The sequence below is a fragment of the Lissotriton helveticus genome, chromosome 8, assembly GCF_964261635.1.
Source record: "Lissotriton helveticus chromosome 8, aLisHel1.1, whole genome shotgun sequence".
Classification (NCBI taxonomy): Eukaryota; Metazoa; Chordata; class Amphibia; order Caudata; family Salamandridae; genus Lissotriton; species Lissotriton helveticus.
The window spans coordinates 206264837-206288830 of NC_136069.1; the positions used below are offsets into that span (position 1 = coordinate 206264837).

General features: G+C 39.7%; 1 protein-coding gene across 10 annotated transcripts in view; it reads right to left on the reverse strand.

Moving 5' to 3' along the window:
- The window catches only part of KCNE2 (potassium voltage-gated channel subfamily E regulatory subunit 2), a 178866-nt gene that overhangs the window by 16944 nt on the left and 137928 nt on the right, over nt 1-23994 (reverse strand). For all 10 annotated transcript variants that reach the window (XM_078656924.1, XM_078656923.1, XM_078656917.1 and 7 more), the window contains one exon: nt 6607-6660. The gene's annotated coding sequence lies outside the window, so the exon portion shown is untranslated. The remainder of the gene's footprint in view (nt 1-6606; nt 6661-23994) is intronic.

Sequence of the window (23994 nt, forward strand, 5' to 3'; positions counted from 1 at the left end):
GCCTCCCCTATGCCAAATGAGTTATAACTCAAATATCAGCTTTAAATATATATTTTTTAATTCAACCACTTTTTTTCAAACACAGATTATGAGGTTTGGAAATGCACAAATGTTCGACTCAAATACATGGATTTCATTTATAATCTATACATTAATTCAACAAAGCAAAAACCTGAGCATTAGTAGGCCAGGCTGCACCCAGCGGAGCTACTTATAGGTTGTTGGAGAGCTACCACTTGCTCACGTGCTACTCGTTGGAGAAGCCTACTCTACCTCGTTCTGTAAATGTCCAGTGCGTATTCTACACTACATCTGTGTATTGGACCATGAGGAAATGTCACCAGTGACCTTGAGTGCATTTTGGCAATGTGATTGTTCCATGTTTATTTTTATCCAGAACTCTTTGATAAGATAACATGAATGTTCTTAAAGAGAGGACAATGAGACTATAAAGAGGTGAACTCCAAGAAACAAGGGTACTTTCTCTTAGCTATATCAAGTAAGTGCATCACCAAAATAGGTGGGAAACACACTAGGGGGCCTTTTGGTCAGCTGTCCATCATCCTAGCAAAAGGCAGGAATACCTTTATATACTACTAAGGTAGACAGGAGACCTGGACAATAACTTCAAGGTAAGGGGCCCCCAAATCTGTCCAGAGACCCCATCACCGGCACCTCAGGAGATAGCAGGAGCCAGCCATGGGAGTTGCAGTCCCCAGGGCCATATAAGGCTCCAGGAAGGGGGCCACAAGGCTCCCCCTCCTTTGTTCAGCATGGGCTGGCCTCGGGAAGGTAGTCCTCGGCCCCACTTCATGTTTAAATTTGCCCTGGAGTGGTGGCGATCCCCAGACTGAGGGTCTGCATGGACCCCTCCATATTGTTTTCTTATTGCCCTAAGGAGGTAGTGATCCCCGGGGCATCTAAAAGTTGTAAGAGGGGGGTCTGTGTGGCCTCCTCCTTTTTTAAAAAGGCCCCTAGGAGGTGGTGGTCCCCGAGACATAAAACTGCTCTTGGAGGAGGGCCAAGTGCTCCCCCCTCCATTAGTTATATATACTCTGTATGGCCACAGGATCTGGCCCACCCAAAAGTTTCATTAAAAACAAGCACGGATGACCGTTCGAATCACACATATGGTAATAACAGTGGGAAAAAGTAAATGATTGGTTTATACTTGTTTCGTTCTTCTTCCTGAGTTCGTGAGGTCTGTGTTTACCAATTTACTACTATACAACCGTGATATAGAACCCTCTACAATTGTAAGCTCATGTTATTACTATGTGTGTGATTCGAACACTATGTGGATATTATTATATTGAGAAATTGACAGATATAAGTTCTTGACAAATCAGAGTTGTGAAATATGCACATGAAATTGAGCCACTTGGTGCATACATCGGCAATAGGAATACTAGAGCGCTCCAGTAATCCTGTCGCGATAATTATTTTGGAAAATATCAGAAAATGTAAGAATGTAAATATGATTGCAAAAGCCACAGTACACATTAGTGGTTTACAATAAATATCTACACTAGGCAATTACATGAATACCTAGAACGTGATATTTGTGAGCTGTAACAAGGACTTACGGTACAGTACAAAATGTCTTCCACATTAGTATGGCACAATCACTTCAATATTCGAAGTTGCCCACTTTCTATGTTTTGTCAACTCTATGTAAATGGGAGGTCTGCAACATTTTCATGTTTGACCAAGACTGCTTTGCAGTCAAAATGCGTAACTTGAACTAAATATCTATTTACCAGCATATTTTCCCTGACAGTGTGTTTACTTGCCTTTTGATGCGAATATGCATTTAGATATATATATATATTCGCCAGTAGGTAGTTGAAGTTAGGGCCTAGTTTTAATAGGAAAAGCATTACTTGTCTAGTCTATAAGTTTGGTGTTGTTTGGTCAATATGCATAAAACTTTCCCAAAACACTGTCAAAGTAGGTTTTGTGTATCATGGAATGTTTAGGGGTGATCTGTGCTGTGGGACCCAAGAAATAGGGGGCGTGAAATAAGGGTGCATTTGTAATGTTAATTCTCATATGAACACGTTCTCAAACCTACAGCATGAACCGCTGGATGGAATTACACCAAATTTGGCAGAAAGGTAGATGTTGTTACACAGATTGTGCTGTGTGTTATCTGGTGCAAATCAGTTCAGTAATTTTTGTGAATTTGAAACTGATCTCTGTGGTCATGGATGTTTTGCGGCTGTTTTCCGGTGATCGCGGATATTTCGCTACATTTTCAAGGTAAATTGTAATAGCACACGCCAGCCGGGATGCACTGATTGGTTGGACTTAACCTGAACAGAAAGGTGCAGCTGTTTTGCGGTGATCGCTGTGGCATTGCAACAAGTTCAAAGTAAATTGCAAAAGCACGCCAGCTGGAATGCTGGATGGAACCTGAACAGAAAGTTGCGGCCACCATTTTATCGATCGGAAACAGTTCTTGAGGCTGAAAATGTCTGTGAAAGCTAAGATAAGTGGATGGAGTTACACCAAATTTGGCAGAAAGGTAGATTTTGTTACACAGATTGTGCTTTTTTTTTATTTGGTGAAAATCTGTCCAGTAGGTTTTGAGAAATGTAAGCTGAAAATTATAGATATATCTCTGGCCTCAGATATTTCAGGGGGGTTTCACGAGTAATCATGGCTGCACACGCCATCGGGAATGCTATGATTGACTGGATGCAACTGGAGCAGAAAGTTGCCCCGTCCAGTTTATCCAGGATATGGCTGGGTCCAAACTGGGGTGGTGAAGTGAGCTAAAGAATGATGATGGATTCAACCCAGATCTGTGACTTGGAGTGAGTGTCTGAAAATGTCAGCACTCCATCCATCATCTTGTGTTTGATATATTACAGTACACCAAGACAGTGTGAAGGAAAAGTGACATTAGTTCTGCAAAGGTATCTTTCATTAGGAATTCCAGTCCTAACCCTGTCAATGTGCCTAGGTCATTGCCACCACAGTGCACAATCATGATGTGAGGAGCTCGACAATCCTCAATGGATTTAACCGAAGTCAGCAACTGATGAAACTTTAACCCTCTCTGGCAAAACCAAGTAATCTCCACATTTGGCAACCCCAAGTCCCTTTCAATACCTCTGTTGTTTGCAGCCTCATAGCTTTGGCCCACAATCCATACTCTAAGTATTTTGAAGTGAAACAGCAATAGCAGTCAGGAGAAGGCTGGAGATGAATGAGGTTGTTTCTCGAATGAAAAGCAGTTAAAATGGAGGTGTTTTAAAGAAGAAAAAATAATGTTTTGGATGCTGTCAGCATGAAACTGAATAATACTAGGTACAGTAATGGATGTCTTAGCATGAAGTCCTATAATTGGCTATTGTTTAAAAAAAGAAATGTAATAAAGACATGGATATGCTTTTGAATCTGTGGAGTATACCACGCCTGCTGCATCTCATTTGGAAGTAGCATGTTTCTTCTAGAATGTACTGTGAACTTGTGAGCTACTGGTCCCACTGGGTTGCTAGGTACACTGAGCTAAGAATATATTAGCGGGAAGGGTCTTAAATAAATAGAACTTTTTTTTAAGTTGAAGAGTTATGACACAATTTAAGTCATAGCAAACTTTAATTTCCAACTCAAGACTATGTCATAAACTGTTGTTCAGTATTTAAATGTAAGAAAACTGAAACTAAATATCGGTATGGACTCTCATTTTTTTTGTGATTATTCTGTGATGATCGCAAAAACATTATACACTCACAGAGTTAGTAACCTCCTTTTAAAACAGAGGACAGGGTTAACATTGACTAACCTTTCACAAGTCGAGATGCAGTAGTCTAAATTCAAAGCCATGATTTCCTTTGCTGTCTTTCTCATGATCATAGAGTGTAAATTTGAAGAAGTTGACATTTTATAGTTGCTTTCCATGAGAGTGATGTACCATTCTTGTGCTTAATTTTTACAAATCTTAACAGTGTCAAAACTATCCAGAAATAGCTAAAACAACACTATAATCTATGAACTCAATTCACTGGTATGTATATAAATTTTTAATTATTTAAAAAATGTACATTAGAAATGAAGATATGTATGGGAGTTTGATTAAAGAGAGTATCACAGTGATGCGAAAATATCAGATGAACTGTATCTGGCAGCAGTTATGTATTTAAGATGTTAGCACTATTGACAATTGCCATGAGCAATGCCTTTAAAAATTACAATGTTTCTAAATATCTAAGCAAAATGTGCAGAACAGATACATTTATATTATTTGCATGCTGGGAGTTGTGGTAGTTTTAGTCACATTATTAAACCAGAGTAGTGTAGTCAGAAATAAAAGATAAGGAAAGGTGCTGTGTCTGTATATGACTTATAAAGTAGTAATACTTGTTAGGTGTGTATTAAGAAGTGTTTGTCAATGTGGTTTTAATCTTATATGGCCAGTCTGCATATACTTAGATGGTGATATATGTTTTTTGTATTTGCAAATAGTTATATGTACGATGAGACTCTTGAATTTACTTAAAGATGTAGAGAGTTATATATTTTTGGAAAGATGGCCTGAGAGTGTGTATCTATTATGAAATCACATCTATGTCTACATGGTGATGTATGTTCTTTAAGGTTGTTGAAAAATGAATGTATATAGTAAGGGTGGTGTATTTCTTTAAATGCTATGTTTAAAATTGAGGAGAGTTAATAGCGCAGAATGTCTCTTGACAGTTCTTGTGCTAGATTCATTTGACATGTAACTTTTCGTTTAGAAATGCTGAATATATGTTTTAAAGTCAATAAATATTTGTAAAATGATGTAGGTATGCCATTAAGAAAAGGTTTTCTGCTTTAAAAAAATTGAGAGTTTATGTTTTCAGTTTTAGAAACTTACTGATGCATGTGCATGCTGAGTAACAGAGCAATGTATGCTCTTAGAGAGCCATGTATGCAATTATATATCAAGTGTGATATCTAGACTTATTAAATCACCCAGGCACTACACATACACTCTTCCTATCAAGCAGGCGCTAACTATGTCTCCTCATTGAACTATGCAGGTAACACTCATGCATTCATCAATCACCCAGATAGTAGCAATATAGTAATGCGAATACACAGGCGCTAACTATGCAGATACGGGACAACCAATATAGTTCCTACATACTCAGGGAAGTAATCATGCAGGCACTACCTACATTCCTAGCGAATCACCTTGGCACTATCTATGCACTCATCTGATCATTCAGGGAGTATCGTTGTACTCAACCACAAACTCATGTATTTACAACTTTTAGTGGGGAATATGTACTCTTTTAGAACCATCTGGTGAATTATATATGTAACCTGTCACACACTGTTTGCATGTACTCAGATGAATTAGAGAGCTATATGCTGTGATACAGATTAATGTGCAGATGTATATGTGCAGTGTTTCTCTACATTTAAATCTGGCATATCTAAGTAGAAAAGTACTGAAACACTAAATCTACAAGTGGCACGGTGGTAGAGAGGCACAGAAATAGCTCTTATGTTGTGTTTACAGATTTACAGTATGGACACACTGTATGTAATTTTACACTTTCGTTGATGTTTATTGTAAAATTTACTACAGAAGGGATAAAGTGGTATTTTACCATGTATAAGTGAGAACTGAGATATGGTGCAACTGTGTAGTAGGAGAGGGTGCTATAATATGAAAAAGTTACTAATAAGTTACGTTTTGGGTTTTGGGTTGGGGTTGGTACTTTGAACTAAGTGCTTTTAGTTATGTAGCTAGGTTCATCTGTAGATTTAAAACTGCAACATAACATAAAAAACAGTCTTTTAATTATATATAATTAAGTAGTAAAGTAGTTGGTACAATGGCTAGAATAGAAATTCAAATATACTTATTTTCTTTTACAGAACAATATCTGCAAACGTCAGACAGAATGCCTACAACAGCTTGGAGGAAAAAGGAACAGAAGCAACTACAGTCTATATGCAGAACTGAAACACAAAAGGGGCAAAAAAGTGTTGAAAGAAAAAGAGCTATTGGTAAGAAGACAAAGTGATTTCTTAGAACTATATTGTGGACATTTCCAAACACTAAAAAATCATGAAAATAAAATTCAAATTATGAGAAAGAATAACTGTGGACAGCATCTATATAACAAGAGCAGAAAATAATGTAACAAAGATGGACACAGCTTGACCAGGAGACAGAAGCAGTTTAAGGAAATCAGAGCCAGGATGTTTCGTAGTAGAGCAGTTAAAAAACTACTGAGAACTATGAAAAAGTATAGAAGAAGGAGAGAGGCACTGAAACAGAAAGAAACAAGTTGAGAGAGTAGTTGATACAGCCTTTGCTTTGAAGAGGATGCTTGTAATTTTTATTATAAATAGAATGAAGCCTCTTGACAAAATGGTGTTGTGCATGAGAAGAAAAAAAACACAAAAGAAATTAGAGAATAGAAGTAACTTTTGTACAGTTTTTAGTGGAGAATGCAAACATACTTCTAGTACGGAGTCTTTCTTTAATGAAGAAATCTATCTCTAGGATAATAGATTTGTTCATGCTATTGATTACAGTAAACAATGTTATGTAATGAAGAATGGCACTCTGATAGCGAAAGAGGTGATGGTACTTACAAATGTAGAACAAGTTATTGGAGAACAGGTACAAGAAATGCGGAGTCAAGGCACCTGTATGGAAATAAAATTGTAGTAATGTTTGTAGTATTCAACAGCAATCCATTGATATAGTAAGGACATTTCTACATATCTTTCTAAGGCGAAGTAAAACAAAAAAGAAAGCATACACATTTGCTGGGACACTCACTACCTTGTTTATCAAACAAAGTGTGCCAAAGCACCTTTCATCATTTCAGGATGTTAACTGTACACCCCTCAACAATTCGAACTTTAGTTAGGAGGCTGTACTTTGTGAAAACTCCTGCTTTATGTTTAGGAGAAATTAATAGAGCACTTTTGCATGGTGCTGTGGCAGACGAACAAAAGGTGTGTGATGATGTGCAGTTTTGTTTCTTTGGTCCTGAGCAGGATTCCAGGGAAAATAAAGAGTTGTTATGAGGAGGAGTTGCAGAACAGGACACAGATATTACAGTTGATAGTTTTGAAAAAGAAATTACAAAATGTAACACAGTGTGGTACAAACAACCAGAGTATGTTTGTATATGTTGTCGACGCACCTACTAGAAGATTCAGACACAGACTTTTGACTTGTATTTAAAAGGTGAAAAAGTAAATAATGATAGCTGTCAAAAGTTAGCTGCGTATCTATTCGAAGCGGAACACTGTGACATGTCCATGCGGCAAGTTATATGTAAGTAGTGTTACAATAAATTAGAAGATAATAAAATGAACAACATATAGCTATTAGAAACCGATTTTGTAAGATAATAAAATGCCTGCTAATGTAGAAAAACTAGGAATGAAGACAGCATTGCGAAGGGCTGTTATGGACTGCTCTCCAACACTCGTAACATCTCCACATCCATGCAGTATGATGCCATCCAGGAAAACTGTGGAGCCAAATCCTGAACTTTAGATTGGATCTCTGAAGGAACTCTATGCCCGGCGTTGTTGCGGTTGCTATTTCAGTTGAGGGTCCTTCAGCCTTGCGTTGCCTTCTTGCTGCTTTAACACTATTGCTATGGTATGTTTTTTGATGGTAAAGCATGGACGTGGTCCCACAAGAATAATTTTTATTTCTAACCCTTAACAATGTTTTGTAACATATTGTGCATTGTGCAAATCTGCTCTCTATGAACTCCTCTTAAAGAATGTTCAAGATAGATAAATGGGTGTGTTCTTCTTATCCATTAAGTTGAAAAGTTTATTATCCAATGATATTCCTTTATTTACCGGTGACATGATTGTCTGTTTTGGATTTGACATATTTTTTGGTGTTTTTTTAAAGTTTTAAAATGTTTTTTTTTATGGTAACAAAAATGACAACAGGGACAGGAGGAGTTCGAAAAATGTACACTAAGAAATGTGACAAAATATTAAAAGGGGAAAAAAATCAGCAGGATGATTTTTGCAGCATTGCAAATTGCTGTAACACACCGCTCACCAGCACTTATAACAACACTACAGTCCATGCAATACGTGGCCATTCTTGAAAACTCTGGAGCCATATCTGTTGTAGTATTCTACACCTCTGAAGGGACTTTCTGACTGGGAATTGTTGCTGCTGCCACTGATGTAGATGATCTTCCAGTTTCCCTTGGCTAGATCGACGGGTGTAGACGTTTTTTATGATAGGTTTTACGATGATATAAAATGGTCGTCATCTGAAATGAATACTTTTTTGTTCATCCCTCTAGAGAGGATCTTGTCATACATTGTGCTTTGCAGTTGTTTTTCAGCCTTTTTGTGATTCCCCATGAGTATGGGGAACAATGGGTAGTTTAAAGGGTATTTGGTAGTTATGTGCTATTTATGAGTTCAGATGTTGAAAGCTATTTTTTGAAACTATTGTTTTTTACAAATGTGTTAAAATAAAATTAAACCAATATTTTACTAAACAGCTAGACTCAAACGTTGTGTCTATGTATCTGTTTTACACTGTTGTCATTTGTATTTGTGACTACTGATGTCATTGCGATGCCCATTGTTGCTGTGAAGAAGGAAAATGTATTTTTGATGTAGTTACTTCAACAAAGGAATACAAAGGTGAAAGTTAAATTACTATCTTACTAAATAGCTACACTGATATGTCTGTGTGTGTTTTACACTTTGTCAAAAACACCCAGTATTCACAGTGTGTCCTTGGCAATTGCACTTATGTAATTACCCAGACATTACACACTCACAGACCCATACAGCCACTCATACACCCAGTCACCAACCTATACAGCGATTTACATACCCACTCTCAAAGTTTACAGGTTACAGTTAAATTTCACTGAAAACACAAATGTTACAGGGACAGTATAGTTAGGAATGTAAAAAACATTAGAAATTCACTGAAAAAAACAAAGGTTACAGAGACTTTAGAGTTAGGAAATATAATTTTAAAAACCTTAGAAATTCACTGACAAAACCAAAGGTTACAGCGATGTCATAGTTAGGCTCAAGTTTCACTCATACAAAACCATTGAAATTCAGCCGTTATAGTTAGATGAGCTAACTATAACTCCTGCCCCCACAATGCACTGCTTTTGGCCTTACATATTACATCACCCATGACATGGTCATTGACATCACTGATGACATCTCAAAAAAAATTAATAATTATATATATATATATATCTCAACAAGAGGGTGTCCCCAGGTGAGGACGCACATGAGGCAACAGGCGGAGACTGCAACTGCAAACAGTATCCTTTATTTTCAATTGTTATCCGGAGTTCACAGTGCTTGTTCTTAATCCAGCCCTACGCGTTTCGGAGCTCCCGGCCGAGAGGACTGCACTCCCACTTAATCATATGGTGGGCTGCGTGCACAGACCATCTGAAGCACACCGCAGGCTGTCAACAGTTCATAGAAATAACGGAGACCGGCGCTTGTTTCTCACCAGAGAGTTATGAATTGGCGGCATTACAGATGACAGACTGATGGGAAATCCACCAAAGGATTGTAAATGCAAGTAGCACGAGGGGCGAACTACAGGTCCCAGAAACCTGTCGACGTGACTAGCCCACTGGAGGGCGTGTCCCACCTGTGGTTGTCATAGTTTGAAAAAGCGGAGAGACCCGAAACACTCCTCCTTCCCACCCAGCTGACATTGCCCAGAGCCCGTGAACAAGGAGCAGGAGCTCCGAAACACGTAGGGCTGGATTAAGAACAAGCACTGTGAACTCCGGATAACAATTGAAAATAAAGGATACTGTTTGAAGTTGCAGTCTCCGCCTGTTGCCTCATGTGCGTCCTCACCTGGGGACACCCTCTTGTTGACATATATATATATATATAGCGGCAACAAAACCAAAAAGTACAGCCTGGATCAATCGAAGGCGGAACAATCAAAGATAGGAACTGCCACCAATCTAACGGTGGTCAATCTTACAGAAAGACCACTGACCGACTCCGAGCGAAAAGTACTTAGCCTCGGTTTAACATTTTGCCCGGACACGCGGCTTGAATATACCCAGACCAGAATCGATCTTTTCACTTTCGTTAGAAAACTAAAACTGCACAAGTATTTCAAGACCAGATCTCATTTAAAGTCAAATAAGACACTAGGGAAAAGACTAACAGCAACTGACACTCTTGCCGTGAAGGACCTTGTAGGGATTGAAACCTTGGAAGATCTGAGAAATGAGACAATCACAGACATTATGGACAGCCAGGAGGTCGCTCAACGGGCAATCAATGCGGGAATAGAACAGGATAAAGAAGAAAGTTCTTACAAATCCATCTCCACTTTTAACCCGCAGATGCCATTTGATGCTTTGGACACCTTCTCAGAGGTAATGATAAAGGACCTCTTGCAATTTCGAAAACAACATAAATCTAGTAGTGGTGGTATGAATCTATCACAGGAGGAGAAAACAGCACTAGACACATTGGCTTGCGATAAAACCATAATTATCAAGCCCTCTGATAAAGGGGGCAATGTGGTGGTACAGACAAGGCAACAATACCACCGTGAGGCAATGAGACAATTATCTGATATACGATGCTACCAGAAGACCACCTATCAGGTATACCAACAAAGTATCCAAGCATACGATAACCTACTCAGTAAGTGGTATAAGAAAGGAATGCTTGGCAATGATGAACATCTATATTTACGTAGCTCGAATCCCACTTGCCCCACCTTCTACCACATTCCCAAGATCCACAAGGACAACTTACATCAACCAGGGAGACCTATAGTCTCCTCGGTCCAAGGATTGACTGAACATGTCTCCAAATTTCTTGACTTTTTTCTGGCGAAATTGGTGATTAAGTTACCCTCCTATGTAAAGGATACAAAGGATTTTTTGACTAAGATTCAAGATGTACAATGGGAGTCTGACTACCTACTTGTTGTACTCGATATAGCGAGCCTTTACACCTGCATTGAGCATACAAAGGGGATAGAAGCAGTAACTGGGTATTTAAAAACAAGACAGTTAAGATATGCGCAACACAATTGCATGTTGATTGACTTTTTGCATTTCTGCTTACATAACAACATTCTCCTGTTTGAGGATGACTACTACAAGCAGGTGTCTGGTACGGCGATGGGCACCTGCTTCGCTCCCAGCTATGCAAATTTATTTGTTGGCTGGTGGGAGGAGCAGGTGCCCAGAGCCTACAGGGACGAGGTGTCCAATGGCTCAGTGGTAAAATGGCATCGATATATCGATGACTTATTCATCATTTGGCAAGGGTCTGAGGAAAGTGCACATCACTTTATTGCCAATCTTAATGCAAATGACTTAAATCTGCACTTTACTGGTACAATTAGTCCAACATCTGTCGACTATTTAGACCTAAAAGTGCAAATTGTGGAGGGCAAAATAGAGACTGCTTTATATCGAAAAGCCACTGCTGGCAATTGGATATATGCTACAAGCAGTCATCCTCCCAAACTAGTGCAAAGTATCCCCTACGGGGAGTTACTTAGATTGAGAAGAAATTGCACACGTGAGTGTGATTTCGAAGTTGCAGCCTCAGCTTGTGTAGACAGATTCACCATAAGAGGATACAATCCGACTACTTTAAGCAAAACACTCCAAAAGGTTAAGGCCATATCTAGACAAAGTCTACTAGACCAGAATAGGGGCAAGAGAACTGAAACAGGGAAATTCAGGTTAATTACCCCGTATTCTGTGGAAGCGAATCACCTAAAACAAATGCTACGAAAAAACTGGCATATTCTCAAAGCTGATAATGTAATAGGTGAAGATATCCCGACACATCCCTTGGTGACATTTAAAAAGACGAGGTCTATCCGAGACCAACTGGTACGGAGCCACTTGGAAAAAGTTACCCCCACAACCAACACCCTGAGAAGTATGAGGGGTTTTTTCCCCTGCCACAAATGTAAAGCATGCTGTAACAGCAGGAGAACGCTTACATACACCATCCAAGACACAGGCAGAGTTAAAAAAATCAACCGGTTCATCACATGCAGCACCCCTTATGTAGTGTACTGTCTCGTTTGTCCATGCGGGCTGCGTTATATTGGCAGTACGGTACACCCTCTTAAAATCAGGATATTAGAACACATGAGGGCTATAGATAAGGTGGACCAGGCATACCCTGTCGCAAGACACTTTGCGGAATATCACAAAAGTGACCGCAATTTGCTTGCGTGTTATGGATTGGATTTAATTCCCGACAATATCAGAGGGGGGGGATAGGCTCAAGAAACTTCGCAGATTGGAATCGAGGTACATTATAGACCTCCATACAAAAACACCATGGGGTCTGAATAGTGGCGAAGACCTTATGGTTCATATTGGTGTATAATACAATATCAATGTCACACCAGATATTGAAGGCCCTGTAACTGACATTTGATATGAGTGTATACCTGTATATATGTATATCTGTGTAAATATCTGCATATATCGATAGGTATGGATAACTGAACATGGATCCAAAGTGTTGGTAATTGATATATGGAATCCCCCGAGTCTTGAATCTTATAATAATCTTTGATTTACAATTTGGTTTCAATTATGTTTTGGTATTAGACCATTTGATGTTTTGAAATCAAATAGGGGTTATGAGAATATACCTCGGTACATCTGTAAATATGTAAATGTGATGACATGACTTTACTATAAATGAATTCAGTACATAAAAGCTAAGTAATTTGATATAAGCTATTTGTAATGTTACTGTATAGAGAAATTGTAAATATTAGTGGGTTGAGTAGATATGAATAACAGACAGGAATAGTAGTAGAGGAAGGACAATTGCCGATACACGGCTTAATTTTGTGAGATGAAACATCGAGTAAATAGGCTGAGTCTAAATATTATGAACTGCCTAGGGAAAATGTGTCAAATAATTTGCAATGCATAATTTCCATTACTCTGTTTATGTGTGGTTTTAGTTGTGTGCTTTTTCATAATATAGCATACAAGGAGTTGATTACATCTATAAAACGTATTATTTACCACTTTAAGATGGCGCTGGGCAATGACAGCGAGCCAGTAGTCCTTCTTCCACTATGTTGATAAAGTTTAAAAACATGCCGATGTCCAGTGGCTACTGACATCGAAAAAGGCTGTTTGCCGAAACACGAGGGCGTCTGTCTTGTCTGCAATAAAGCAACCCTGGATGAATTGACCCTGTGAGTGCGGATATTTCTTTCTGAGAACTAAGGAAATTTGGAGCTTAATATATATATATATATATATATATATATATATATATATATATATATATATATTGTAGCTCCAAACACCGTTACCACGAGTCACTCAAATAGCGGGTGCTGTCTCCGCGGCGGTGTTCCACGGAAAATATAACAGCTCCAATTCTTCAAATAATCCCATCCGGGTTAGAAGAAAACAGCACTCACGGGGTTTATATTTCAGCAGAATTTTATTTCGTCAGGAACACGTAAGTAAAATCCCTGTTAGCTATTGCTACATGCGAGCAATAGCTAACAGGGATTTTACTTATCCGGTAGCCCGGCATTTTGCCATCAAACATGACAGCAATAGAGACCTTTTAAGATTTTTCTGTTTAGACTGTGTCCCAGATAGTCCACGGGGTGGTAACAAGTTACAGACACTCAGAAGACTGGAGTCCGGCTACATAATTGACTTAGAGACTAAGGCACCGGGGGGCCTAAACATTGGGGAAGAATTGTCCTCTCATTTGGGCTAACTGTAAAATCATGATTAAGGAAATACTGAATTTGAATATGTATGAAATATATGGTAAATCACTGTCATTTTGAAACTTATATGAAGATTGGTTAAAATGGTATTTGAAATGCATTTTTTGAGAATTGACATGTTGGGTCATCAGAATGTTAAAAGCCCGTTCGTACTGTTTGTCTGCACATTGCCTATGATTATGATTCTTTGCGGCCATATTTAAGGCCGCCTATGCCGATACACGGCAAGACGGACAATTATAATGTACATATATTGTGACGACTGATAAGTATCGTCTGCGTTGGTTTAAGGTTGTACCATATCGCTTGTTTGGATTGATGTGCTAAGACAGAGGTTACTATGGGCTTTTGGCCATGATGGTAACAGCGGGGTGCACTCCCGCTGTTACATATATGCCGATACACGGCGTGATTATTTACTTGATATTTAAGTAAGGTAATGACCTATGTAGAGTAGGTTCATTAAAAACACCCTCCAAGATGGCGCCCAAAAATAAGCTCGTCTTGGAGTCCCATCTCGTTGGCAATGACCCTTGATGTTTAAAATGGCACAGCGCGAAATGTTCATTGATAACACTGACGTGTTCTTGACGAAATAAAATTCTGCTGAAATATAAACCCCGTGAGTGCTGTTTTCTTCTAACCCGGATGGGATTATTTGAAGAATTGGAGCTGTTATATATATATATATATATATATATATATATATATATATATATATATATAGACACACACAGACACACATGTACTTGAGTCAGAATGCTTCACCCATTGGGAGCTCCGGTGGGAGTGAGCTCTCTAATTGGCAGCCTGCTACCTAAAGAAACATGTTGTAGGCAGCCATTACTGGGCTCAGGGACTTAGTTCCCTGCCCTTAGTTGGAATGTACAAAATTATATAAGGGGGCAGAGTAGAGATATCCTGCTTTCCCATGCCAAAATATGAAATTTAAAAAAATCGGCCATCTTGCGGGAGTCCCACGACATACCTGCGGGATCATGACTTTTTTAAAGCAAAACAGGAAATGCCAGCCGCCAGCTGCCATGAAAATCAAAGCCCCCCTCATGGAGCATCATCGAATCTCCAGAGAGACCATGCCCCGAAGCCAAAGTTTATACGTTTATAAATAAGGAAGGGGGACACAGCCCCCTTCCCTAGGCCAATTAGTGCCCCAGGGACCCCATTTCCCAGGTCCAGTTCTATAAAAAATGGAGAGCATGTATAGTTTCTGGGGACCCCCCTCCCGAGCCAGCAATAGATCCCAGGGGTCTCATTCCCTGGGCTAACATGTTAGTATAGGGAAGGGGGCACACAACAACCCTCACCATGCATTAAATATTCCCAGGGACCCAATCCCAGGGGACCGGCTCTTACACTGTGTCAAAAGGAGCCCACCCCCTGTACACAGTGGTTTCTCTGCCCAAAGGTCAGAGATACTCAGATTGTGCCTTCCCAGCAGGACCAAGCAAAAACAGCTGCTGGGTAGGTGGATGGGTGCATGCAGCGAGCTGGTGGAGGGCCTGGGTGGCACAGAGGCACCCTATCTAGAGAATATGTAATCCTGGGGGGTTGGGGTGCCCAAGGCCAGTATGGGCGCTTGAAGGGAAGTTCAAGCAGCCCCTCTCCTTTTATACATGTAGGAGGCCCCAAGGGATGGGGTCCCTAGGACCCCTAATGGCTTGGAAAGGGGGGCTAAGTTTCTCTTAAAATATATTTCTTGGCCCGGGGATGGGGTCCCTGGGGACACTATTGGCTTGGGGATGGGGCTGTGTGCCCTGTTTCCCCTTATACATTGTAGAAAGCTCAAAGGAATGGGTCCTCAGGAGCATAGTGGCTTGGGTAGGAGGTCCATGGACCCCCTCCACGTAAAGGTCCTGGGGAATGAGGTTCTCTGGCTTCTAGCGGCTCATGGAGGGGTCCATAATTCCCCTCCACTTAATTGAAATATAAAAAGTACAGGGGATGGTTTACCCGGGGCCCTTAGTGGCTCAGGAAGGGAGCTACACACTACCCTTCCCTTCATTAAAAAACAAAGGCCCTGGGGGATAGGGAGCCTGGGGCCCAAAGTGGTTTGGGATGGGGTGCTGCGCTCCTCCTCCCCTTAATGAAAAGAAAATGTGGCCCAGGGGGATGGGGTCCCCAGGGCCTGTAATGACGCACACACTTCTTCCCTTTTTTAGACAAATCAACCCAGGGGGCTTGGGTCTACCTGAGCTTGGCCAGACACAGGAGCTTAATGCTGTGTGGAGCAGGGAGTTGACTGACTTATGGGGTTGACTGCAGTGCATCTGTGTCCAAGCCTCCACTGCATATGGCCGAAGGCTGTGACCCGAGGGGGATTTGGTTTACGTATGGAAATAAAATATTACTTTACATTAAAATACCCTAGACAATCACTGAAAAGAAAGAAAGGTTATACTATTGATATAGTTAGGTGAAAAGTTCAGTGACAAGGTAATGTTTTAAATAAAAAAAACACTGAGATTTACCTATTATAATTATCTCTAGCAACTATAACTCATTCCCTAAGGTAACATATCTCGTGCCCTCACCATGCATTGTCATTACCTCACATATTAACATTACTTATGACATGTTCTATAACATCATTGATAACATCACTGCAACATTTGAAATAGCATCATTGATGACAAGACTGTGCAAGGTGGGGGAGTGAGCTATAGTTACCTTAGGGCATGAGTTATGGTTACTATAAATAACTATAACTGGTGAATTTCAGTGTTTTTTTAAGTTAAAATTGTTACATTCTCACTGAACTTTCCACCTTACTATAGCATCACTTTCAACTGTGTGTTTGTTTTGGTGAATATGTAGATAAATATACTACACTGGCAGCACTAGCACCAATGTAGTTATAGCTAGGTCAGATTTTCCATAGGGAAGGCATTTTTTCTTGTAATGAGGATACCTTAAGGGGGAAGGATGATGTTTCTCTAGTGAGGAGCATAATGCCTACACAACCTGGTTTTCCCAGGCGGTCTATCATCCAAGTTCAAATCAGGCCTGCCCTGATTAGCTTCCGAGATCGGATCCAATCAGAAGCATTGATGGTGGTATGGCCGAAATCAGGGATGACTGCTTTTTCAAGGCTCTTATGCTGACATAAGCATTGGCTCATAGCCTACTGCTTCCACCACTCTTCTACACTCCCTCTACCAAATGCCCTCCTTTCTACACTCTCTCACACATCGCTCATACACTGATTACGGACACCCAAAGTCTTCCTTGCACATGCTTTACACTTGTTTCATTTGCTCATCCACAAGGGCTCAGCCAGTACTCTTTTAACCCCCATCGGTAATAGCTCTGGCAGCAGGGCAGCACAACAGTAGCTGACTGCCAGTCATGGTGCCATGTGCTTGTAACAAAGACCCTAATGAATGTGATATGTGAGGCCATAAATAATGCATGTCGGAGGGAGCAAGATATAGGTTATTTGCTGAACTATAACTGGCAAATATCAGTGTTTTTTTCATGTAAACATTTGTGTTATTTCAACAACATATATATGTGTGTTTGTTATTTCCTGTAATTCACAGAACTGAATTAATTTCCATGACATTTAGCTTCTCTAAGCAAATAAAAATGATTTTTTAGCACAGCATTGTGTCATTCCTTCTGATCTGGTAAGTAAAAACTTTCACAATGACAGTTCTGCTCTCAAAGCATTAATTGGCACACCTGACAAGCTTAGCTTTGCATGCCCATCGTTGATGCCTTGATGGAAGCATGTAGTAATAAATCCTCCCCAGTGTGTGAAAATAAACATTGTACACTCAGACACCTGTCAGCAAAAAGTTACTGTCCCACATATTTTCTTTGTAGTGTTAAACATACTCCACACTGTCGATATACTACAAAACAAAAGCACATTTTAGAATGCATAGTTTTCATTTCCTTATCATGTGCATTGCATTCAAAACGACTCACACAAATGTAGATTGTTGCATAAAACACATTAGAAATATTAGCACATTGCCTCTAACAAAAGCGCACATTTATCAAAACAGGGACAGACATGTCTACAGTAAATACTGAAAGGATGACTCAAATCTTTCTACATAGTACTAAAATCCTTTATTAAATCATGTAATATTAAAAATGCATACCATGTAAAATGCAATATTATCCTATAATATCATCTTGGGGTTCAGGTGACATTGATAAACTACTCAGCCTTCTGCCTGATGGTTTACAAAATTTGTGAGAATCTCTCTATGCCAATATATGCCCATATTACCAATTTACCTATTATGTATTTTTCTTATATGTATATTCAAGGTAATAATATGTTGAATTAAGAATAAAACATTATTGGCTTCACAGTGTTGCTGTTCAGTCGATCTACTTCACTGGGTATTGCTGTAGGATGATATTTTATCACTTGGTGTTGTGCCATATATTGATATTCCTGAAAGCCCCGGAACTCTCTTGTTGCTTGGATGAATATGTCTTTTAAGTTCAGATATTTTTATTGAAAACTTACAAGGTGACCATACAGAGTAAACAGAATGATTTTTGCAATGTAACAATCCAAATTAGTTGCTTAGAAGGCAAATGAATTGGAATAATAAAATAATAATATAATAAAGAGACATAATAAATGTACAATGAATGGGTATATATACATGCAATGAAAATAAAGGAAGATATGAAACAATCAGGAAATTAGGGTGGTTTTGGAACCTCCTGTTGAGATGGTGTGGGTACAAAACTTCTTATAGTGCTGACATCAAAAAACGCTGTAACAGGTGACCACAAGACAGCACGTTTTATAGCCATTTGAGGAGGATATACAAAGGCAGTGTCTAATCTATGATTATGGCACACATTGTACCACCAGGCTCTGTATGAGATTTTTGAAAAGTCTTTCCAGTTGACAGTAATTTGTTGAAAAGCGATTGCTAATAATAAGTCGATAATCTTGACATTAAGTAGAGCTTCGTCCCAGATAGAAGAAAGACTACCCAAAAAGATATGAATGAAGGAAAAAGAAAACTTAGTACCATAAATCAAATTAATTTGCAACCAAACTTGCTTCCAAAAAGTGTGTACTTGGGGGCAGGTGAATAACATGTGGAAGAGGTCAGCATTGGGGGAGGAACACGTGGACGAATATTTCTGGTTTTTGCTTATCCTGCAAGTGCACCTACGATTGCGTTCTAAAGGTTTGATTAGAAAAAGGGCAATAACAAGAGGATCACTGACGATTTTGACTGTGGCAAATGTTGGATATTCCACCTGCACTATCTTCTCAAGCTCCACCATCCGATCTGCTAAGATGTCCAAGTAGGTACTGAAGAAATTATATCAAATTCACTGAATGATCCAAAGTCACAGGTTTTAGAGGAGCTACTTTCTGGAAGAACCTCTATGGAAAGAGCAGTGGTATCTAAGGAAAGACAATCGTAGTGCCCTTCTCATTCTTGGTAACAGTCCCTATGATCTAAGAGAGAGTATATATGCGGGCACTGGCAAAGTACCCATAAGTCAAAGAAACATTTCCAGTCCCCCTATTTACTGGTGGTAATTTTGCCAGCTGACATAAGCATAAATGTTACTCCATAGACTTTGTTACCACTGGGTTCTTATCTGATTAACTCCCCGACTTTAATGGAGAAACCTCTAACTCCATGCCAGAAAACCTCGAAGGGGGCCTTCAGCCCAGAGAAAAGAACAGTTCTCTTGGTCCGATCATGCATCGCCAACAATCACCAACACTAGGCATTCTTGTATACTGCGGTCTTTTATGATATCTGCTATGGTTTTTGAGATGTATTTTGACCTCATTTACCAAATGGTCCGATGTCAGATTTCCCTCTACCGCCTTGAAGGAAGAATTATTTTACGGCAATAGTGAATAGATTGATCACCACACAAATTATGCCTCAGGACCTACATTTTTCTAGTGTCTTCACTTGACCTTCTTCAGGATAACTAAATACATCAGATTGCAAAAGTCTGCCCAAGAGCCACCAATCACACTTTTCAGTGTGCCACATACTCTCCAGTCATAACATGGATGACATCTAGTTTTGCCTTCTGTTAAAGTGGCAGTTCTTTGTCGGATTCTAGTTTCTCTGTTTTGTATGTGATGTTTGTTCTGTATTTGAAATGATAACCAGTTTCAAACTCATCAGGGACACGTACATTTAACAATCTCGGCTCTTTCTACAGGAATTTGAACAATTCTTTCAACAGGATTTTTTTACAGTGGGAATAAATATTTAATTAACAGATTTTACCACACACATGCATGCATACATACATACATACATACAAAGGTTCATGTTTTTTACAACACATTTTCCCAAATATTTTGTCAGAATTTCAAGACTAATGAAATATTGCAGTAAAATATTACATTTTATTCAATAGCATTATTTATGTGCAGGAGGAAATAAAGTATGTGTCTGTAAGAAAACTGTGTGCTACTTCATCAGGAGCGGTTTTCTGATTTGAAAGAAAATTCTTCACTGTCCCAAACATGAAAGCAACCCACAAGCCAACAGCCTCACAGCATACCATGGCGTTTGTGTAATGTATGTGTTGTTGTATGTCAGAATACTGATGTTTGACATAAATCCTATGTAATAAATATTGTTTACAAAAATATTGTACCACTAGGTGTAGATTTTCTTGTAGGCCGTTATATTTGTAACCAATATTTAAGAAGAAATATTTATGTTAAAAAAACTCTGACAACGAAAAGCTGGTTACCTAGCTCATTATGTTCAGCTACCACTGTTAGTCAAAAGCCACCTCAAAAGTTGTTATATTTTTGGTAAAGAAGTGTTTAATTGAACTGTAAATCTTGACGAAATAGAAGATGCAGGGATAGACTGGAAACCAAAATAAGTCCTGGCAAACATGTTCCACCAATCCCCCACACTCCGTGGCCAAGATTAGAATGCGGTCATGGTTGGGTCCTTGAAGCCCATCCTGCTCTGAGAGCTGCCCCATAGCCTGCAACTTATTGGGGAAGTGCCGAGTTGCAAATTGGCCAGTCCAGTCCTGAAAATATATTGCAACCTCATGAACAAAAATCAAATGTCAACCACAGTATTTTAATTTAGCTCTAAAAATCTATGTCAAAAAGTGAGGAAGTAGAAATCTGTGCACACATAAGTGACCACTTACAACTGAAGGAATACACTAAGACGAACAAAGAAAGTTATTTTCATTAGATCCTGCTTACTGGACCATATTAAAGCCATTAAACTCTTTCAGATCCGCACATCGCAAACATGGAGCAAACTAGAATGTTCAAATTTGGAGACTAAATGTACCTCATAAAACCTGATATCTCTACCTCAACCTACTTTTGTTTTTTCCCCATCACCAACATTCCTCGAAGTTTGAAAAGGGAGGAACTTTGGCAGTGGCCGCTCCTCCGATATGGCGTAGGAGGAGCGTTGCCCCACTGCTCTGTGAGCAGTAGTTAAGAGAAAACTAAAATGATAATAACTAGCATTAATATAATTTTAGTTTTGCATATCCTGGTGCGGGGCGGGGCCAGACTGTGAGAGCAAGGGCCAGAAGGAAGAGTGGTTGCTCTACTCTAAAGTGCGCATAACTGTTTGCCGACCATAACAGTCATGAACACTTTACATGTTCTGCACCCAGGCATCATTACAGCCTCGGTGCAGACCATGCCGAGACCCCCATTCCCTACCTGAGCACCGATCCACTGCGTTCAGACCAATCACAATGCTGCAGGTTAGGGGAGTCAGAAGCCTGGGTTCTTTCAGCTTCCGAGAAGTGAAAGGCGGCGGGAGCGAACCGAGAAGCAGCGGCCAGCTGAGTGGCCGGCCTGAAGGTGTGTTTTGTTTGTTATTTTTTTTCAATTTACAACCCCCTCCCCCTGCCTCCTCCTGCCCTGCCACATAGGTTAAATAGCAGCCACCACTGTCCTTCAACCCCTAGCAGAACATCTCTGATCATTACTAGAGTGGACAGTGGTTGGATCAAACTTTGAAAACTTCCCCAAAAATACTTTTTAGGGAGTTTTCCTAAACTTTCAGTTGGATTTACTACTGTGAATTTCTCCACCTTTGCAGCATAGAAATCTGAGTGTGGATACATCTGTAGTAGTAAATGCACTTAGCACAACTTCTTTAAAGAATACCTTTGTGAAGATTGTTCTCTTGATTATCGAGTACAAGAATATCATGGCACGCTAGTATAGTGGACAAAATATTGAGAGAAAAAATATAGAAAGGTAAGTGCACAGAAGTATACATTTATTATGCTTAAATGCACATTTATGTCCCTTGAAGATGTATGCATATGTATGTATATTTCAAGGTACACACATATTGAGTTAGGTATAGAAAATCTATACATATTTATCTTTTAGTATATAGTCCCTCGATATTTTATCGATGATATAAGTGTGGCAAGATATTCTGACCTTGATATTCAGGAGCCGCACCCTTTGTGAATAGGTCCCATAGATCGAACATGCTGTGAAACCTTGATACTCTGAGAGTAATAAAGGTGGGTTATTTTGAACCATTGAGCATTATGGAGCTATTTTAATGATTTTTTTAGCAACAATTTAAGGAAGGCAATAATAGATGAGCACAGTTTGATAACTCTAAAATGAGCTTTCCAAATCGACCAATCACCTACCCCAGCTACCCTAATTTGAAGGAGGAACACGTGAGCATCAACTATGTAAGCAAGGCCGACTTTAGCGCTGATGGTGCGCGGTGCAAAAATCTTTTTTGGCACCACCGGCCATATGACCTTCTCCTCAGATTCCCTCACTACCACCCAGCAAAAGTGCCCCTCAGCTCTCCATAGCCCCTCTCTCACATACATTTAATTCATTTTAAAGTGCTGATAAAGACCAGATTTCCTAATCCAGTCAGACATCCACATAAAATACAGATCTGTTCTTTACAGCAGGCGTATTAACCCTCGGCGGTACTTATGGTGAGAAAATCTGTGCATTGATAAAACCCTGATCTCTCTCTTTAGAAGGAGCATTAATCACAAGAGCTATGCTGACATTTTATTGCTGCCTGAATGCTGGAAGCACAAGGAACATTGCAGCAGGTGTTTTAAAATAATAAATGATTGATAAGCACAGCGGCCCATCCCCTGCCCACGAGGTCAGTGCCCCCCCACGTCAGCACCCAGTGCAGCTGCATCGATCGCACCTCCCTAAAGCTAGCCCTGAATGCCTGAATCCAAGTCTTGAATCCTGCGCCATATTCCACCGAGATCTCATCTGTAATTTTCCAGTACACCCTAAAGAACAGGGATTAATGGGGGAAATCCCCCCAATCACCATGGGTTTGGGGACCCAGGGATCAAGCAATGGTCACAAGAAGGGTACAGCCAGTGAGAATGATGGCAACATTTTGACAGAATTTTGGAATACAGCACTTTGCTATGCGATGTATTACATTGCGTGCAATTACAACGCAGTTGTTACAACAACTACGTTGTTAGTACGCGATGCATTTACATCGCAAGTCTTTACAACGACTTCCACTAGGGGGCAGGCTGGATTTAGGAATAGTATAACTTAGTATTCCTACTCCAGTTTGTGCAACAGTAGGGAAGGTGTTGGAATTAATTTCCAATACCTCAGCGCCCCCTAGTGGAATTCGTTGGAAAGACTTGCGATGTAAATGCATCACGTACTAACAATGCGATCGTTGTAACAACCGTGTTGTAAAGGTATCGCGTTGTAATGACAGCCTTGTAAAGGTTGTTTCCCGCATTTTGAAACCTTCGGTACCTCTTGACGGTGGAGAGCAGCAGCGACATGAGCCATGGTGTGTATACCAGGTGAGGAGTCCAGTTTCACCAGAAACTATGCTTCACCACGGTTTGCACCCTGAATATCGAGTAGGAAACATCTTAGGACCGTAATATCATATAAAACCATCTAGATGGACAAAATATTGACAGGTGAGTATGTAGAGATTTTTTATACCTTGATCCAAATGTATGTACCTTGACAATATATGTATCCACGAGGTATGTAAACGTGAAGTAGTAGTACATCTATGTCTATGTTTCCTCTATAATCCCCGATCTCCTAAACAATCATGTATACCCCGTTAAAGAATCCATCACTGGCTTCGCTTAGAAGCTCTTGAAGGCCCCTTTTTGACCACAGGATTGTACAAAATACAGTGGCAAAGCAGATGTAGGAGTACCTAGGATAAAAGTAATTATTT